The following is a 21,563-nucleotide window of genomic DNA, read 5'->3' on the forward strand; positions in this document are numbered from 1 at the left end:
TCTCATGACGGAGCAATGGCGACTCAGGCACCCCAACCAGTGGCTTAAAAGCCACCATACAAGCAACTGGACACATCGCCGACCCTGGGAGGGCAAACAACACTATCCGCTTACCCCAACCCGCTTGATCAGTCTTGGACCGCCGCAAAAACAACTCGAGTCTATCCTCATATAGCCCCATGTCCGCCTGCCGCAATCCCCCAGCCCTAGCCGCACTAGGAGAAACCAACTCCCAAATTCTGAGTGCTCCGAAAAACGCGAGGGAAAAAGCCAAACGGAACAAGACTACCTCATCAGGCGAATTACAAACAGCCCCCAGCGATGCTCCCAACGACCCAAGGAGGGAAAAAGAAACGGGTTGCCTCTGATCTGCTACCGCCCTGCCCCGACGCAAACCTTTTAGAGCTTGCCTTACTAAAAAATGTTTGGACACATCCTGAAAACCCCGTAATTTGAATCCAAACGCCAAACCAGCAACAAAACGATTCACTTTTGCCGGGGAAAACCCCGCCTCCCAAGCATCCCCCAACCAGTACAATAATGGCACCAACCTGTCTTGCGCCGTGCTGACGTTACCCAACACTCTTACCCACTCCTCCCACTGCTGCCAACACGCCGAATAAGCGCTCCAAGTCACGCTAGCCAATGACCTTTCAATCAACCGTTCCACGGGACCGAAACCAGACCCCAGAGATGTTCCGGGCAAGCCAAACCGACCAGCTCCGCTCCCGGTACCATTTGACGAAAACGATCCCACTGCGAGCGAGAAAGAGCATCAGCAATACAATTGGAAACCCCAGGTACATGCACCGCAACCACCCACGTGTTTAAAGACAAGCACACCAAAATTAGGTGACTCAACAACTGAACCACCGGTGGAGAAGATGCTGATAAGTTGTTAATTGCTAACACCACCCCCATGGTATCGCAGTGGACACGAACCTTTTTATCCCTGAGCCTATCCCCCCAAAAGGTCACCGCCACCACGATGGGGAACAGCTCGAGCAGGGCCAGATTTCGCGTAAGACCACCAGTCACCCAGCTGTCCGGCCAGTTCCCCGCACACCATTGTCCTCCTGCATACGCGCCAAAACCACCAGACCCTGCCGCGTCAGTAAACAACTCCAACTCGCCCATCTCCTGTACCTGCGACATCCACAACGATCTACCATTATACTGCCCGAGGAACTCGTCCCAGACCTGCAGATCCGCCCTGTGATCCCCACCAATCCTCACAAAATGATGGGGCGCCCGGATACCCGCCGTCGCTGACGCCAACCTCCTACTAAAAACTCTACCCATTGGCATAATTCGACAGGCAAAGTTCAACTTTCCAAGCAGCGACTGAAGATCCCGAAAAGTGATCTTCTTCAATTGGCAAGCCCGCCTGACCTGCCGTAGTGGCAATAATTTATCCTCAGGAAGCCTGCACTCCATTGCCACCGAATCAATTTGCATCCCCAAAAAACTGATGGTAGATACCGGGCCCTCTGTTTATCCAGGCGCCAAAGGGATTCCAAAATCCGTCGCAACCTTCTGCAAGGAATACAATAAATTACCGCAAACCGGGGAACCGCTAGGGCCTACGCACAAAAAATCATCAAGATAATGTATTAAGGAATCGACCCCAGCTACACCCTTCGTCACCCATTCCACGAAACTACTAAACGCCTCGAAGTATGCGCAAGAAAGGGAGCAACCCATTGGAAGGCACCTATCCACATAAAATTCCCCGCTCCAGAAGCAACCCAACAGCCGTTGGCTTTCTGGATGTACCGTCAGCAAGCGAAAGGCCGCCTCAATGTCAGTCTTTGCCAACAACGCACCGGGCCCTGCCTCCCGCACTAACGCCACCGCTTTGTCAAATGACGTGTAAACAACCGAACATAAGTCGTGATCTATCCCATCATTCACCGACGCTCTCCTGGGAAACGACAAATGCTGGATCAAACGGAATTTGTGAGGCTCCCGCTTTGGCACAACTCCCAAGGGTGATACCACTAAATTCTCAATCGGCGGCTCGGCAAAAGGCCCGGACATCCTACCCAAAACCAAACAAAAACCCCTCATAAATTAACTTGGCCGCAAACCTATCCGGATATTCACTTAGATACGGGGCCATCCTTTCTACCCTCACCGGCGACCGCCCCTTGACCAACTGAAGAGGACTGAGGGCCTGACCGCCTCCCTTTCCGCATACATTTTGAGGCCCCGTGTGAGGAGCCATTGCACTCCGAACAGACATGTTTAAATTTACAGGTGGCCCTGAACTTACACGGCCATCATTGAATTGCCAGCAGAACCCCAGTTTTGACCCGGAACCTTGCCCGGATTGACTAGACTGGCCCCCTTGGCCAACGCTCCCGGGAAAGGACTGCTTAACCGGCGCCGTAACCCGCAACCACAATGCAATATCCTTTTGATCCCACCGGATCGCCGTCCGGACCGCCTTCCGCTGGCGAAATTGCTCGTCGTACCGCAAACACGCCTGGCCCCCGTACCCCCAATAGGCCTCTCCGATGACATCAAAATAACAAAACAACGCCGAGCAATTTTCCGGCACCTTTTCCCCGATCACGCTTGCCAAAATAGCGAAAGCTTGCGACCAGTTGGCGAACGTCTGCGGGATAAGCCTATACCGCCGACGTTCTTCCTCCTCTTTCTTACTCTCATCCCGCTTGCCCTTATCCAATTTGAATTTCGCAAGCGGCAGAAGAGAAAATATCTCCACGTATTCATCCTTCCAAATCCGTTCACGTACCTCTTGCTTAAGGTGAGCCCCTAAAGGGCCCTCAAAACAGACGTAAACCTCGCCCCGAGCGCGATCATCAAGCCGAATCCTATCCCCATCCTTCTGCGCCTCGGTTTGGACAGACACTGCTACCGCTTCTTTTGCCACCCCCGGGACCTCCCCCACCATGGACCGCGACTGTACATCACGAAGACCTTCCCATACCACAACCGGAGACCCCGCCGGCACTACAGGCGCCGCTGCCCTATCTAAGCGCCGGACTAGCTCGCGCAAACAACCCACTAAATCTGTCAAGCCATCGCGCCCGGCAACGCCACTACCGACAGCCGCTACCCCGCTCGCTGACCCACCCCCAACACCCGACATGAAAATTGCTGGATACGGTAACGTAGGAGTTACACACTCACCAGGCTGCCCAGGCGCTGTATTCCCGCCAGCCGGAAAATCCTGACCACGTTGCGACTCATCCAGCTCTCCATCTTCCAAATCCTCTCTCGCCGCCGACTGGTACTCGCACCGACATCTTCGACACGGGGATCCCGGCACGCTGACAGGTGGGCCGACAACCTGCCGCCCGACCGCAGGGACCCAGACTTCCGACCGGACCTGTTGCCTCGTCGTCGTCGCTGATCTTGGCGTCCTCACCGATGCTCTCGAGGAAGCCTTCCCCCTGGCCGGAACATCACCATGCGGGGCGGCCGTATACTGCCCTCCGAACACAGCGTCTGAAGGTGGGGGTGTGACAGGGAGCCCGGCCTGCGACTCCCAGTTAACCGCCGAGCCCCGTCGCGGCTGAGGATTCCTGCCAGGACGCAGGGCCTAGGAAGAGGCACCCGTCCCAGCAGCCTGGCCTGCAGCATCATTAGAAGGGCTCCCCCTGCGACGCCGGGCCCGCGGGGCCACGTCTGGACTAAGACGCTCTGGTTGGCAAGTCCTATGGGAGCGGCGGGGTGACTTAGCCTGGGCAACCGCCGCTCCCGCCGAAGCCCTCTGCTTTATTACAGCAGGGGCCGACATTAACAGCTCTCCCCCCACCGCCATATCCCCAGCGTCTAAGAGGGGGGCGGGGGAAGGGAGCGCATCAGCGCGGGCTGCCGACCAAGACGACGGGCCCGCCTGAGGGATCCGGGCCAGCGATGCCACAGTCTCCTCCAGCCAGCCCGGATCGTGATAAACAGCTTCTGCCCGCAGCTGATCGAGCAGCAAGGCCAGAGACGCCATAACAGGAAAGTAGCACTATCTAACCTGACCTAAGTTTTTTGCTTGTTTCTCCTCCCGCTGCCTCCGGCTCAATGCTGAAAACAGCGGGAGGAACAGTTAACACACCCCGGCTCCTCGCATCTCCCCCTCCTCCCTCACCTAACCTGTCCTTCCTATTGGTTGAACCCTCCCTCCTACGGCAATCATGGAGGCTTCCCGTTGAGCCCTCCGTGCTGCCGTCCAGCCTCTGCTGTAGATCTCTAGAGAGATCAGTGGTATAATAATCTGCAGAATATATCACTATGTATCTGTCAGGCGGTAGAGAGGAGAGAGCAATGTTCTGCAGATCTCTATTTCAGTGGGAGGCGGATGCTTCTTTTTACCGCTAGCTGATTTTTTCAACTAGTGGACAAAAGAAGCGTCCTGCCCGATCTGAAGTGAATGGGAGTAGGAATCTTTTGGCTGACGGCAGGAATAATTCTTCGGCCGATTTTGCAGCAGGACCCACCAAGCAAAATCCACCGTGTGAACATGGTCTTAGTGACCCCTTTTGTGGTGCAACTTACTCGGCGGCAGCGGCAGTAAAATGGAAGAAACTAGACACCAAAAATAAAAAGTTAAGCCCCCTGTGTTTTACCATAGATAAGTTAGGCCCCCTGTGTTTTATCATAGATAAGTTAGACCCCCTGTGTTTTACCATAGATAAGTTAGGCCCATGGCCGACCTTATATACGTTCGACCAGAGCGGTCGCACAGGGCGCCAGCCGCCACACTGCAATGGGGGCGCCAGCGGGTGTGTGTATCCCTGCGCCGTTGCAACTAGCAGCGCGGATACACACACTAACTACAGTCGCCTTTCCACCCGGGCGCTTCTTCACTTAGTGGCCGTCGCTACCACTGTATCAGCCATAGCAGCTGCTAGCGGTGACACCGGGCATGAGGGCGGTGGCGCCGCTAGCAGCTGCTGCGGCTGCTATAGCGGTAGCGACGGCACTATAGCAGAGCGGAAAGGTATCTCCCTGCTCTGCTATCTACTAGCGCCACTGTAGCTCTCTGAAGGAACGGAATCCCCGTGTGGCTGGGGATTCCGCTCCTGGAGCGCTGCTTGATGTCTCTGTCCATATATGGAAAGTGAAATCAGGGGAAACTCCTGAAGTGGAATCCCCGGTCACAGCGTTGCTTGTTCTCAGCCTTTTTTCTGTCTTTCTCAGAACTATTTTTGGTAGGGGGACCCTGAGGAAATTTTATTTTTCCAGTCCTGCCTCTGGTCCGAAAAGGTTGGGAAACTCTGTACTAGGCCACAGGATCCCATCGTGGAGCAGCTCAGTTCGTCATGGGAACGGGGCCTAGGTGAGTAAAATTTTTGTTTTTGTTTGGGGACACGGTCTACAAGGGGGAGGTGGGGGACTGTATGGCACTGTCTACAAGGGGGAGGTGGGGGGGCTGTATGGCACGATCTACAAAAAGGAGGTGGGGGATTATGGCACTGTCTAGAGGGAGGCTATATGGCAAAATCTACAGGGGGCACTATACTGTGTGGGGGCCACTAAGCGGACATTATACTGTGTAGGGGTACTACAGGGGGCATAATACTGTGGGCACAATTAGAGGACAATATACTGTGTCCTTGAAGGGGTTGTAATATATTATATTGTTAAATATTATTATTATACTGTCTGGGGGCACTAAAGGGGCATTATAATTGTTTTTATGGGGCATTTTTTTTTAATGATGGGGTGGGGCGCCGAAAGATCATTTCGCAATGGGCGCCATCTATCCTAGGGCCGGCCCTGGTTAGGCCCCTGTGTTTTACCATAGATAAGTTAGGCCCCCCTGTGTTTTACCATAAATAAGTTAGGCCCCTGTGTTTTACCATAGATAAGTTAGGCCCCTGTATTTTACCATAGATAAGTTAGGCCCCTGTGTTTTAACATAGATAAGTTAGGCCCCCTGTGTTTTACCATAGATAAGTTAGGCCCCTGTGTTTTACCATAGATAAGTTAGGCCCCTTTGTGTTTTAATATAGATAAGTTAGGCCCCTGTGTTTTACCATAGATAAGTTAGGCCCCCTGTGTTTTACCATAGATAAGTTAGGCCCCCTGTGTTTTACCATAGATAAGTTAGGCCCCCTGTGTTTTACCATAGATAAGATAGGCCCCTGTGTTTTACCATAGATAAGTTAGGCCCCCCTGTGTTTTACCATAGATAAGTTAGGCCCCCTGTGTTTTACCATAGATAAGTTAGTCCCCTGTGTTTCACCATAGATAAGTTAGGCCCCCTGTGTTTTACCATAGATAAGTTAAGCCCCCCTGTGTTTTACCATAGATAAGTTAGGCCCCCTGTGTTTTACCATAGATAAGTTAGACCCCCTGTGTTGTACCATAAATAAGTTAGGCCCCCTGTGTTTTACCATAGATAAGTTAGGCCCCTGTGTTTTACCATAGATAAGTCAGGCCCCCTGTGTTTTATCATGGATAAGTTAGGCCCCCTGTTTTTTACCATAAATAAGTTAGGCCCCCTGTGTTTTACCATAGATAAGTTAGGCCCATGTGTTTTACCATAGATACGTTAGGCCCCCTGTGTTTTACCAAAGTTAAGTTAGGCCCCCTTTGCACCAATAAAAATAAAACTCACCTTACCCATTCCCACGACGGCCTGATGGGTCCTGTCACAGATTTTTAGCCTCTAAATGACCGAACAATGAAACACAAAGTATAAGTATATTAGAAAGTTGTAGACATTTTTACTGTATATTGAATAAACTTTAACCTCTTAAGGACACGGCCAATTTGAGTGTTTTCATTTTAGCCTTTTCCTTCCCGTCTTCCGAAAGCCATAACTTTTTTTGTATTTTCTCGTCGACAGAGCCGAGTCAAACCAGGAGTGTAAGAGGTACCAAACGCAGAGCAGGAGCGTAGTCAGTAAAGCCAGGGTCAAAATGAAGCAAGGTCAATAATAATAATAGAAGGAGCAGCAGAGCCAGGAAACAGGAAAGAATCAAAGGCAAAGTCAAGCAGGAAGTGAAGGTATAAACAGACCGAGGGCGGGAGCTAGAACCGTCTGGCCAGGCTGTGATAGGTTCTCCCACTCCTGAGCCTACCAGCCTGAGTGTTAGCAGATCGAGTCACTCTATCAGACCTAGGAGCAGGTGCAGACTGATTAACCGCGAGCGTCGACACAGAAGCTGTGTCTGGCAGATCCTTTACAGTACCCCGCCTTTTATGAGGGGCCACTGGACTCTTTCTAGGTGGACCAGGCTTATTGGGGCACCGAAGATGGAACCTCCTGAGCAATACCCCAGCGTGAACATCCCGGGCGGGTACCCAAGTCCTCTCCTCAGGCCCGTATCCTCTCCATTGGACCAGGTACTGGAGGGAGCCTTGGACCATCCTGCTGTCCACAATCTTGGCCACCTCAAATTCTACCCCTTCAGGGGTGAGAACAGGGTCCAGAGATTTCCTCGAGGTAGCCAAGGACGGGGAGCAGCGTTTCAGGAGGGAGGCATGAAACACGTTGTGTATTCGAAAAGACTGGGGTAACTCCAGTCGGAAGGAGACAGGGTTAAGGACCTCAATGACCTTGTACGGCCCTATATACCGGGGAGAACATTTTTTGGACGGGACTTTAATGCACAAATTTTTTGAAGACAGCCACATCAGATCCCCGACCACAAACAAGGGGTTAGCAGAACGTCTTCTATCTGCCTGAGTCTTTTGTATGCTCTGGGACACCTCTAGGTTCTTCTGAACTTGGGCCCAGATTGTGCACAGTTCCCGATGAACGACATCTACCTTGGGATTGTTGGAACCACCTGGTGAAACGGAGGAGAACCGTGGATTAAACCCAAAATTACAGAAAAAGGGGGAGACCCCTGACGAGTTACTGACCCGGTTATTAAGGGAAAATTTGGTAAGGGAAATGAAGGAGACCCAATCATATTGACAGTCAGAGATAAAACACCTTAAATATTGTTCTAGAGACTGATTAGTCCTCTCGGTTTGGCCATTAGTTTCAGGATGGAAGGCCGAGAAGAAGGACAGATCAATCTCCAACTTTTTACAGAAAGCTCTCCAAAACAATGAAACAAATTGTACCCCTCTGTCAGAAACAATATTTACAGGAACCCCATGGAGACGCAGGATGTGTTTGACAAATAAGGTAGCTAACGTCTTAGCATTGGGTAGTTTCTTAAGGGGCACAAAGTGGCACATCTTTCTGAAGCGGTCTACTACAACCCACACCACCGACTTGCCTTGAGATGGAGGCAGATCGGTGATAAAATCCATGGAGATATGGGTCCAAGGTCTCTGGGGAATGGACAAAGAACATAGTAAGCCCGCTGGTCGGGACCTGGGAGTCTTGGACCTAGCATAAATTTCACAAGCGGCGACGTAGGCCTTAACATCTTTAGGCAACCCAGGCCACCAATAGTTTCTGGCAATGAGGTGCTTGGTACCCAGGATGCCTGGATGGCCAAATAGTGCAGAGTCATAAATTTCCCTGAGTACCCTTAGCCGGAATTGCAGGGGAACAAACAGCTTGTTCTCAGGAAGATTCCCGGGAGATGAACCTTGATCAGCCGCAATTTCGGAGACTAAGTGAGAAGCAACAGAGGAAATGATTATACCTGGGGTCAAAACACAAGCAGGATCTTCCTCCGAAGGAGGGCTGGCCATGAAGCTACGCGACAGTGCATCAGCTTTAATATTTTTAGACCCAGCCCTATAGGTGACCAAAAAGTTTAATCTAGTAAAAAACAACGCCCATTGAGCTTGCCTCGGCTTTAGCTTCCGGGCAGATTCTAGGAAAACCAGATTCTTGTGGTCGGTAAGGACCGTTACCTGGTGCCTAGCCCCCTCCAGGAAGTGGCGCCACTCTTCAAATGCCAATATAATGGCTAAGGGTTCGCGGTTGCCAATGTCATAGTTACTCTCAGTGTCCGAGAACTTCCTGGAGAAGTAGGCGCAGGGACGAAGATGGGTGAGGGACCTGGTACCCTGGGACAAGACAGCACCCACTCCCATCTCGGAGGCGTCAACCTCCACGATGAATGGCTCCATTTGGTTAGGCTGACTCAGCAGTGGGGACGAGATAAAGCACTTCTTAAGGACCTCAAAAGCCTGAACCGCCTCCGGAGGCGAGTGGAGGAGATCAGCACCTTTGCGAGTAAGATCCATAAGAGGCTTAGCGATGACCGAGAAGTTAGCAATAAATCTCCTGTAATAATTAGCAAACCCCAGGAAGCACTCTAACGCCTTCAGGGAGGCAGGTTGGACCCATTCAGCCGCAGCCTGAACCTTGGCAGGGTCCATGCGGAATTCATTAGGAGTGAGGATTTGACCCCAAAATTGTATCTCCTGCACCCCAAACACACATTTTTCGGTTTTAGCAAAGAGTTTGTTTTCCCAAAGTGCCTGGAGCACCTTCCTGACATGCTCAATGTGGGAGGACCAGTCCTTGGAAAGCACAAGTATGTCATCAAGGTACACTACAAGAAATATCCCCAGGTAGTCTCTTAAAATCTCATTTATGAAATTCTGGAAGACCGCGGGAGCATTACACAACCCAAAGGGCATGACGAGGTATTCGAAATGAGCTTCGGGCGTGTTAAACGCAGTCTTCCACTCATCCCCCTCTCTGATGCGGATAAGGTTATAAGCCCCCCGAAGATCAAGCTTAAAGAATCATTGGGCCCCCTGAACCTGATTGAAGAGATCAGGAATCAAAGGAAGGGGATACTGGTTCCTTACAGTACCCCCCCTTTTATGAGGGGCCACTGGACCCTTTCTAGGTGGACCTGGCTTATTGGGGAACCGAAGATGGGACCTCCTGAGCAATACCCCAGAGTGAACATCCCGGGCAGGTACCCAAGTCCTCTCCTCAGGCCCGTATCCTCTTCAATGGACCAGGTACTGGAGGGAGCCTTGGACTATCCTGCTGTCCACAATCTTGGCCACCTCGAATTCTACCCCTTCAGGGGTGAGAACAGGGACCAGAAATTTCCTCGAGGTAGCCAAGGACGGGGAGCAGCGTTTCAGGAGGGAGGCATGAAACACGTTGTGTATTCGAAAGGACGGGGGTAACTCCAGTCGGAAGGAGACAGGGTTAAGGACCTCAATGACCTTGTACGGCCCTATATACCGGGGAGCAAATTTTTGGGACGTGACTTTAAGGCGCAAATTTTTTGAAGACAGCCACACCAGAACCCCGCCCACAAACAAGGGGTTAGCAGAACGTCTTCTATTTGCCTGAGTCTTTTGTATGCTCTGGGACACCTCTAGGTTCTTCTGAACCTGGGCCCATACTATGCACAGTTCCCGATGAACGACATCTACCTCGTCATATAGGAGCCCAAGAGCAGAAAAAAAACAGAGGAAAGTTAAGGGGCGTCAGGAGCCAAGGAAAAGGCCCATTCTTGGGGCCCGTCCTGGAGCCGGGACATAATTTTACCCACTCACTGGCTCTCAGAACCTGAGGAGTGGGGCCTTAGACGAAAATAGAGCCTACAACTCTCCCAAAAGGAGAAAAAAGTCTTCCGGTCCCCTGAGAACCGGTCAGGCAACTTAAGCTGGGGTTCAAGAGGTGAGGTGGGTGGCACTACCAGGGTAGCACCACGCTGGTTGCCCCTCTGAGCCAGGGCTTGGACCTGTAGGGAAAGGCCCTGCATTTGCTGAGCCAGGGTCTCAAGGGGGTCCATAGTTGTGTCAGGGACCAGGGTAGAAAAGGTATATGGGCCTGTGATTATGTAATGACGGGGTAGGGAGACAGACAGTTGAGCCCTAATCTACCCGCCACTCAGTCCCTGCCTACTTGCACGGCCCGTCCTAGGCGACCGCGTACAACTGGGCGACGGTCCCTATGCTCAATATGTGCACGACAGACAAAAAGACAAGGGTACACAGAAGCTAAGGGAAATGGGACAGTTGCCCACGGCAACACCGTGAGCAACCGGAGTAGTGAACGAGCCGAGTCAAACCAGGAGTGTACGAGGTACCAAACGCAGATCAGGAGTGTAGTCAGTAAAGCCAGGGTTAAAATGAAGCAAGGTCAATAATAATAGCAGGAGCAGCAGAACCAGGAAACAGGAGAGAATCACAGGCAAAGTCAAGCAGGAAATGAAGGTATAAATAGACCGAGGGCGGGAGTTAGAACCGTCTGGCTAGGCTGTGATAGGTTCTCCCACTCCTGAGCCTACCAACCTTAGTGGTAGCAGATCGAGTCACTCTATCAGACCTAGGAGCAGGTGCAGACTGATTAACCACGGGGGTCGACACAGAAGCTGTGTCTGGCAGATCCTTTACATCAAGAGACCAGCCGAGGTCAGGTCACAAGATGTCAAAAAGCAAGGGGAGTCTGAAAACAAGGGAAAGCACCAGGCAAGGAAACTCTAATTACAGACAAAGGCCTACTATCCCAGGCTGAACTAATTAAGGTGAGGACGGGAGCTCAGGAACATCAGCCAGGCTTTGATTGGCCTGACGCTCATGAGCTCCTATTGGCTGCAGACTGCCTCAGTCTGCCAGGCCGGGCGACGCCCGAGCAAGTAACTCTCGATGTCCTGGAGAGTACGTGACAGTACCCCCCTTTTACGAGGGGCCACTGGACCCTCAACCCCCGTACCAGGTCTATTCGGAAACTTTTTATGAAAGTTTTTTATAAGGGTCCGAGCGTGGAAATCTCGGACTGGGACCCAAGTCCTTTCCACTGGACCATATCCTTTTCAATGGACCAGGTACTGGATAGACCTCTGAACCTTTCTACTGTCCAGCAACCTGGCCACCTCAAACTCCTGTCCCTCGGATGTTAAAACTGGGATGGCGGTTTCCCTATGGGTAGGATGGGGGGGGACAAATCTTTTCAGAAGGGAGGAATGAAACATATCGTGCATGTGAAGAAGGGGGGGGGGTAATTTTAAGCGTAAGGAGACGGGGTTGATCCTCTCCAAGACTTCATAAGGACCGATGTACCTGGGGGTGAACTTTCAGGAGGGTACCCTCAGGCAGAGGTTCTTGGAAGATAACCAAACCGGATCTCCCACCGAGAAATCAGGATTAGCCGAACGCCTTTTATTGGCTTGAAGCCGCTGGTGGTCCAGGGCTGCCCTGAGATTACTCTGGACGTGGTCCCAGATGACCCTCAATTTCCCAGTGAGAAGCTCCACTTCAGGGTTATCTGATACACATGGGGAAAATTAAGAAAACCGGGGATTAAAACCATAATTAGCAAAGAAACTCCTGGCGATGTGCTGATGTGATTATTGAGGGCAAGTTACCCAAGCACCAAAAACCTGAACCATTTATCCTGAGCGTCGGCCACGAAACATCTGAGATACTGTTCCAGAGACTGATTGGTCCTCTCAGTCTGGCCATTAGTTTCTGGATGAAAGCCCGATGAAAAGGACAAGTCTAGTCCAAACTGCTTGCAGGACGCCCTCCAAAACAATGATACAAATTGGACCCCCCTGTCAGAGACGATGTTAACAGGTACCCCGTGCAAACGTAAAATATGTTTAATAAAGAGGTTAACTCTTTAGCATTGGGCAATTTCTTCAGGGGAATGAAGTGAGCCATTTTACTAAACCGGTCTACAACTACCCAGATCACCGACCTGCCCTGGGATGAAGGCAGATCGGTGATAAAATCCATGGCTAGATGGGTCCAGGGTCCTTCGGGCACCGGCAAAGGACACAGCAAGCCTGCAGGTCGGGATCTGGGAGTTTTAGACCGGGCGCAGGTCTCACATGAGACCACGTAGACTCGGACATCCCATAGCAGCCCTGGCCACCAGAAACCACGGATGACAAGGTCCCTGGTGACCTGACTGGACTGAGTCATGACACTCCTGGAGGAGCCTCAGCCAGAGGTCTAGGGGTACAAACAATTTGCCCTCTGGAAGGGGCAGAGTCCTGGCTGGCCGTGATCTCTGTGGCCAGGTCAGAGTCTACGGTTGCCAGTACCGCACCAGGAAGCAATACTCCTTCGGGTTTGGTCTCAGGCGGAGGGGTGGCCAGAAAACTACGGAACAAAGTATCCGCTTTAATATTCTTTGAACCAGGCCTGTAGGTAAGAACAAAATTTAACCTGGTAAAAAATAGAGCCCATCTAGTCTGTCTGGGTTTGAGTCTCTTGGCTGAATCTAGAAAGACTACATTTTTATGGTCAGTGAGGACTGTGACCCGATGTCTTGCCCCTTCGAGAAAATTATGCCATCCCTCCAAGGCCCATTTGATGGCCAGCAGTTCCCGATTACCCACATCATAATTTTGCTCAGAGGGAAAGAACTTATGGGAAAAGAAGGCACAGGGTCTGAGGTGAGTGAGAAGTAGGACCCTGAGACAATACTGCTCCCACACCCACCTCGGAAGCATCCACCTCCACAATAAAGGGTTGAGTATAATCCGGTTGGATTAGTACTGGGGCAGAGGAACAGCACCCCTTAAGGAGCTCGAAGGCTCGGACCGCCTACAGAGACCAGTGGAGGAGATACGCACTTTTACGGGTGAGGTCAGTAAGGGGTTTGGCAATTACTGAAAATTTTTCGATAAAACGTCTGTAATAATTAGCGAACCCTAAAAACCTTTGGAGGGCTTTCAGGGAACAGGCCGAACCCAGTCAGATACCGCCTGTAGCCTGGCAGGATCCATGCGGAAATCCTCAGGGCTAAGGATGCGTCCCATGAAAGGCATCTCTTGAATACCAAAACTACATTTTTCAAATTTAGCGAACAAATTATTGGCCCTGAGAATGTGGAGGACAGTCCTGACATGTTTGACGTGCGAGTCCCAGTCTTTGGAAAACACCAAAATGTCATCTAAGTATACCACCAAGAAGAGCCCCAGATAGTCTCTAAAAATATAATTTATGAAAGTCTGGAACACAGCCGGCACATTACATAGACCGAAGGGCATCACCATGTACTTAAAGTGCCCTTTGGGGGTGTTAAAGGCAGTCTTCCACTCATCCCCCTTATAAACTCTAATCAGGTCATAAGCCCCCCCCCCCCCCCGCATGCCAAACTTAGAGAACCATTTGGCCCCCTGAACCTGATTAAATAGATCGGGGATGAGCTGTGTTGGTTCTTTATAGTAATATTGTTAAGCTGATGGTAGTCGATACAGGGTCGGAGCCCCTCGTCTTTCGGATGCAAAAGGCAGGCAGGGTCAAACCGGGAAAGTACGGAAAAACAAAAGTCAGAAGGCAATGACAAGTCAGAAGTCCAGCCGAGGTTAGGTCACAAAAAGTCAAAAAGCAAGTCGCTCAGGGGAGTCTCAAAACAAGGGAAATCACCAGGCAAGGAAACTCTAATTACAGACAAAGGTCAACTATCCCAGGCTGAACTAAATAATTGCCTCAGTCTGGCAGGCCGGGAGACGCCCTAACGAGTAACTCTCAATGTCCTGGAGACCGAGGGAGCCGTAGGCTTAGAGTACGTGACACCATCATTCCCATGACCACCCCCGTGGCCGCGCTACACCTGTGACGTCTGTTAGAACACTTTTCTACAGGGTTGGTGTTAGGATGGGGGTCAAACTGGGCAAATGCCCAGGGCCACCATCCCCACAGGGTCTCCTGTCTGAGGATAAAAATATCAGCCCACTGTTATCAGTGGGTCCGTCTCCCATCTGGGTCAGGTAGCAACCACTACAATCACAACTGGGCCTGGAAGAGAAGCGGGCCTGTTAATGGCAACATTAGTATATGGGGGCATAAAGGGGGCACTATTACTGTATGGGTGCACAAAGGGGGCGCTATTATGGTGTGGGGCACCAAGTGGGTGGCATTACTACTATCTGGCGCACTGTAGATGACGAGTTTGTTTAGAGGATGGGGTATAGGTGGGATGAATGCAAGAAAAGCAGGAAACCAACTTGTCTGTATTTTAAATTCTGCAGAGGGGATTCATGGGTAGAAGTCGTTTTAGGTTTCTGGGCAGGATGGAGAAGAAAAGGGAAAGTGAACAAATCTAATCTGAGAAGACGTCACCTGTGAGTCACTGTGCTGTATATGGTCTACAACCCTCCTGTGTAGGACCAGTATTTACCACTATATGGTCACTGGATGTCATTGTACTGTAATCACTTATATGGTCTGTAGAGTTCCTGTGTAGGACCGGTATCTAACACTATATGGTCAATGCATGTCACTGTACTGTAATCACTTATATGGTCTGTAGAGCCCCTGTGTAGGACCGGAATCTATGATTATATGGTCACTATAAGGTGGTGATATTGGTTTTTGTTCAGTGGTTTTGATTCAGTAACAGTATGGTAATATTATTCAGTCACTATGTGGTCATTGTGTAGCGGAAGTATTGAGTAACTATGCAGGTAAGAGCCTATTCACATCTGCGTTGGAGGCTCTGTGAACGATCTGGACGAAAATACCGGAAACCATAGTGCAGCCTGCTGCACTTTTGTTTTTGGTATAATCACGGATACCATGACGGAAACCAGACGGTAATTTTGTGGTTTTAGGCCTCCACATAAACACTGATGCAGGTGTGAACAAGCCCTAAGCGGGATTAGTTTGCGTGTACGATCCCAACCTGAAAACACAACCAGCTGCCATCTTTTAACAATTTAAAGCCCATTTACCTCTGCCGCCTTTATACCGTAGGTGGAGGTAAACAGGTTAAGGACGGGCAGCTACTATTGGTCCAGTGCTGTGTGCTTGTCCCCCTAAGCTAAAATTTGTGGCCTGCACATCAGGATATTTTTTTATACAATTTCTTGGGATGAGAGGTGATCATAAAACAGGAATTTATTATTTTTTTTAAAGCGACCTGTCCACAGAGTTTAAGGCCTGATTTACACTTGTGTGTGCGTTTTGCGCGCGCAAAAGGCACTTGACAGCTCCGTGTGTCATCCGTGTATGATAGTAATTTGGGAGTAGGAAAAACGGGACCACCGGCGCTGCTTCAGTCGTAGAAATTACACAACCACCGTGATGGGTAATGTGTAAGGAGTTTTATTGATAGGCTACGCGTTTCGACGTCGAACTGACGTCTTCCTCAGGCCAATACAGACTATGCGGTTCCTGCCCTATTTATACATCAGGGTGAGGAAAAAGACCGCCAGATGTGAAAGGTCAAAGGTCACATAAAAAAACATAATTAAAAAACAGTAATTTACAAGTCAATTACACATATAATGATTCAGTATAAGAGAACAATATAAAGAACGGAATTAACAGCATGTATGAATGCTATTTTACATATTAGAAATATATGCTGTGTGAGTTAAAATGACATGTCGATCCCAGGTATTTGCGGGTATTTTTTATAAAGAGCAAAGTATTAATTTTTATTTTTGTGTACGACTGTAGATAAGTGGACAATCATATACTTCGTTATGTGTGAGTTTTTGTGTGTTATAACTAATGCTAGCGAAAGGTCAACAGTAACGTATGTTGTGCCGAGGCAGGGCGTCCTTGGTTACTAGAACTCAAAAGCTTACGGAAGCCGTGAGGGATCAAAATGCTTCGAATGGACCGCATGTTTGGAACGCATGGAGATGCACTGATAGATAAAAGCGTCCTTGGTTACTGAACGTCAAGAGTACACGGAGGTTATGGGGGACCAAAGGACTTGCGATTGATCGCAGGTTGAGCCGCAGAGGGTCACGGATCTCAACAATAAAAAGTATATTAAAAGGTCTGAAGGGGACCACGGCACCGGGACCAGTGAGTGGCAGAAGGTCTTAATATAGGGATACTGGTTCGTTTTAAAATAAAATAAAATAGGGATCTTTTTCACCTTGAGAGTATAGTTGGCACATTTCACGCAGTGGGTAAATGGTTGTTTTTTTAAAAAAGTTGTTTTTTTATAATAAAACCACTTAAGAGAAATGAACATCATAACAAATTGACAAATATCATAAAAAGTTGGAAAATTGATTTATGTCGGTCAGATTGGATTTTGTATACCGGTAGTATATACATTTGTAGAGATTTAAAAACAGACCGAAAAATGTAAATTAACTGAGAGACCTTATGTTAGGAGGGGGTGATTATGTTCATTGCTCTAATGTTTTTTGCTTTTATTCTAAAGATGACTCAGTAAGGTCATTCAGACCATTGGGATGTAGTGTTTCTAATTTAAAAATCCAAAAATTCTCCCTCTGCTTGAGTTTAATGAATCTATTGGGTAGGTTCAATGGTATCTGTTCAATTGGGGTAACCTTAATGTCAGAGAATTTGCAATTATGTTTGTACATACAGTGGCGGGACACACTTTGTTTTAAAAAAACCCTCGTGACATTAAACCTGTGGTTATTGATTCGGTTCCTTAGAGTTTGTGTGGTTCGGCCTATATATTGGAGATTACAAGTGCATTGAAGTAAGTAAATAATATAGGAGCTGCCGCAATTTAAAAAATCTTTTATCATGAATTTTTCCCCTGTTTTTATGGAGTGATATTCCCTGCATTTGTTTGAAATATTGTTGCAGCATAGGCACCTGTTTTGGCCGCATCTAAAAGAACCTTTCAGATCTGGGAGTAAGCAATGGTTTATTGTTTTGACATCCCGTAGTTTGCTAGGGGCTATTAGATTTTTTATTGTTTTTGCCCGTCTGTATGTTATAATAGGTTTGACTGGTATAAGGGGTTTTAAAAGAGGATCGTTTGTCAAGATGTGCCAATGTTTTTTAAAAATGGTGGCTATGGTATTACTCCCTTTGTTAAATGTGGTTATAAGGTTAGTTTTGACCCTCTCACAGCTTAGTTTGGACTCAGTAATTGTAGCTTTCACTTCGATACACTCTTTTTGTGTTAGACTTCTGGCCTTTGATTCTGCACCCTCGATAAGACTTTTTGGGAAACCTTTTTCTTGGAATCTTTTGTTTAAAATTTTACATTCCTGGTTGAAGGCTAAATTATCTGAGCAATTCTTCCTAATTCTTCTGTATTGTCCGAACGGAATATTTCTCAGCCATGGAGGATAATGAGCGCTTTTAAAATCGAGGTAACTGTTCACGTCAACAATTTTGAAGTGGGTTTTGGTTGTAAAATGGCCGTCTTTCTTACCGATTGTTAAATCTAAAAAGTCAATGTTCGTGTCCGAAAAATTGTGAGTGAATGAGAGGCCAAACGTATTATTATTTAAAACTTCTATAAAATCGCTGGCAGTACCGGCGTCGCCATTCCATATAAAAAACAGGTCATCGATAAAACGTCTATACAGCAGAATTCTATTTCTAAAAGCGTGCTCATTTAATATGATGGCTTCCTCAAACGCCCCCATATATAAGTTCGCATATGAGGGTGCGAATCTTGTCCCCATTGCGCATTCTTTTATTTGTTTATAAAATTTTCCATCGGAATTAAAAACATTATGGGTTAAAATGAACTCTACGCATTCCATAATAAAATTGATTTGTGTGTTTGGATAACGTAAGTCTGTTGCAAGGTAATCTAAAGTGACTTGTGCTCCCTGTGTGTGTGGAATGTTAGTGTATAGAGAGGTTACGTCCGCCGTGAGGAAATTAATATTGGATATATCACAAGTTGACTGTAACTGAAAAAGATCTCTGATGAGGTGTGTCGAAGCACAGAGACTATTATCAGACACTCTGTATTATGAAAAACTCAAATATAACCCAATCTCTGAATTTGCAATAGAATATAAATCCTTGATCGAGACCGCATTTGCCAATAATCTGATATGCAAGAAAGAAAAAAATTTTTTGACCGTTCCGTTTCCATCCACCCCATTCATGTATCATCTTCCCAAAATCCATAAAGCCCTTCAAAATCCGCCAGGCCGACCAATAATATCAGGAATAGGCTCCTTGACAAGCAACCTATCACACTTCGTAGACATCCACCTCCAACCCTTAGTTTCCAAATTGCCTTCTTTTCTCAAAGATTCGACACACCTCATCAGAGATCTTTTTCAGTTACAGTCAACTTGTGATATATCCAATATTAATTTCCTCACGGCGGACGTAACCTCTCTATACACTAACATTCCACACACACAGGGAGCACAAGTCACTTTAGATTACCTTGCAACAGACTTACGTTATCCAAACACACAAATCAATTTTATTATGGAATGCGTAGAGTTCATTTTAACCCATAATGTTTTTAATTCCGATGGAAAATTTTATAAACAAATAAAAGGATGCGCAATGGGGACAAGATTCGCACCCTCATATGCGAACTTATATATGGGGGCGTTTGAGGAAGCCATCATATTAAATGAGCACGCTTTTAGAAATAGAATTCTGCTGTATAGACGTTTTATCGATGACCTGTTTTTTATATGGAATGGCGACGCCGGTACTGCCAGCGATTTTATAGAAGTTTTAAATAATAATACGTTTGGCCTCTCATTCACTCACAATTTTTCGGACACGAACATTGACTTTTTAGATTTAACAATCGGTAAGAAAGACGGCCATTTTACAACCAAAACCCACTTCAAAATGGTTGACGTGAACAGTTACCTCGATTTTAAAAGCGCTCATTATCCTCCATGGCTGAGAAATATTCCGTTCGGACAATACAGAAGAATTAGGAAGAATTGCTCAGATAATTTAGCCTTCAACCAGGAATGTAAAATTTTAAACAAAAGATTCCAAGAAAAAGGTTTCCCAAAAAGTCTTATCGAGGGTGCAGAATCAAAGGCCAGAAGTCTAACACAAAAAGAGTGTATCGAAGTGAAAGCTACAATTACTGAGTCCAAACTAAGCTGTGAGAGGGTCAAAACTAACCTTATAACCACATTTAACAAAGGGAGTAATACCATAGCCACCATTTTTAAAAAACATTGGCACATCTTGACAAACGATCCTCTTTTAAAACCCCTAATACCAGCCAAACCTATTATAACATACAGACGGGCGAAAACAATAAAAAATCTAATAGCCCCTAGCAAACTACGGGATGTCAAAACAATAAACCATTGCTTACTCCCAGATCTGAAAGGTTCTTTTAGATGCGGCCAAAACAGGTGCCTATGCTGCAACAATATTTCAAACAAATGCAGGGAATATCACTCCATAAAAACAGGGGAAAAATTCATGATAAAAGATTTTTTAAATTGCGGCAGCTCCTATATTATTTACTTACTTCAATGCACTTGTAATCTCCAATATGTAGGCCGAACCACACAAACTCTAAGGAACCGAATCAATAACCACAGGTTTAATGTCACGAGGGTTTTTTTAAAACAAAGTGTGTCCCGCCACTGTATGTACAAACATAATTGCAAATTCTCTGACATTAAGGTTACCCCAATTGAACAGATACCATTGAACCTACCCAATAGATTCATTAAACTCAAGCAGAGGGAGAATTTTTGGATTTTTAAATTAGAAACACTACATCCCAATGGTCTGAATGACCTTACTGAGTCATCTTTAGAATAAAAGCAAAAAACATTAGAGCAATGAACATAATCACCCCCTCCTAACATAAGGTCTCTCAGTTAATTTACATTTTTCGGTCTGTTTTTAAATCTCTACAAATGTATATACTACCGGTATACAAAATCCAATCTGACCGACATAAATCAATTTTCCAACTTTTTATGATATTTGTCAATTTGTTATGATGTTCATTTCTCTTAAGTGGTTTTATTATAAAAAAACAACTTTTTTAAAAAAACAACCATTTACCCACTGCGTGAAATGTGCCAACTATACTCTCAAGGTGAAAAAGATCCCTATTTTATTTTATTTTAAAACGAACCAGTATCCCTATATTAAGACCTTCTGCCACTCACCGGTCCCGGTGCCGTGGTCCCCTTCAGATCTTTTAATATACTTTTTATTGTTGAGATCCGTGACCCTCTGCGGCTCAACCTGCGATCAATCGCAAGTCCTTTGGTCCCCCATAACCTCCGTGTACTCTTGACGTTCAGTAACCAAGGACGCTTTTATCTATCAGTGCATCTCCATGCGTTCCAAACATGCGGTCCATTCGAAGCATTTTGATCCCTCACGGCTTCCGTAAGCTTTTGAGTTCTAGTAACGAAGGACGCCCTGCCTCGGCACAACATACGTTACTGTTGACCTTTCGCTAGCATTAGTTATAACACACAAAAACTCACACATAACGAAGTATATGATTGTCCACTTATCTACAGTCGTACACAAAAATAAAAATTAATACTTTGCTCTTTATAAAAAATACCCGCAAATACCTGGGATCGACATGTCATTTTAACTCACACAGCATATATTTCTAATATGTAAAATAGCATTCATACATGCTGTTAATTCCGTTCTTTATATTGTTCTCTTATACTGAATCATTATATGTGTAATTGACTTGTAAATTACTGTTTTTTAATTATGTTTTTTTATGTGACCTTTGACCTTTCACATCTGGCGGTCTTTTTCCTCACCCTGATGTATAAATAGGGCAGGAACCGCATAGTCTGTATTGGCCTGAGGAAGACGTCAGTTCGACGTCGAAACGCGTAGCAATTAAACTCCTTACACATTACCCATCACGGTGGTTGTGTAATTTCTACGACTGAAGCAGCGCCGGTGGTCCCGTTTTTCCTACTCCCAAATTACTACAAGCTGACAGCAAACTTCGTTTGGCTGTGCTGTGGACCTGGCTGCAGCTTCCTAAGCCCTGTTGACACCCATTGGTGTCCACC

This window comes from Rhinoderma darwinii, chromosome 12 (assembly GCF_050947455.1).
Source record: "Rhinoderma darwinii isolate aRhiDar2 chromosome 12, aRhiDar2.hap1, whole genome shotgun sequence".
Lineage (NCBI taxonomy): Eukaryota > Metazoa > Chordata > Amphibia > Anura > Rhinodermatidae > Rhinoderma > Rhinoderma darwinii.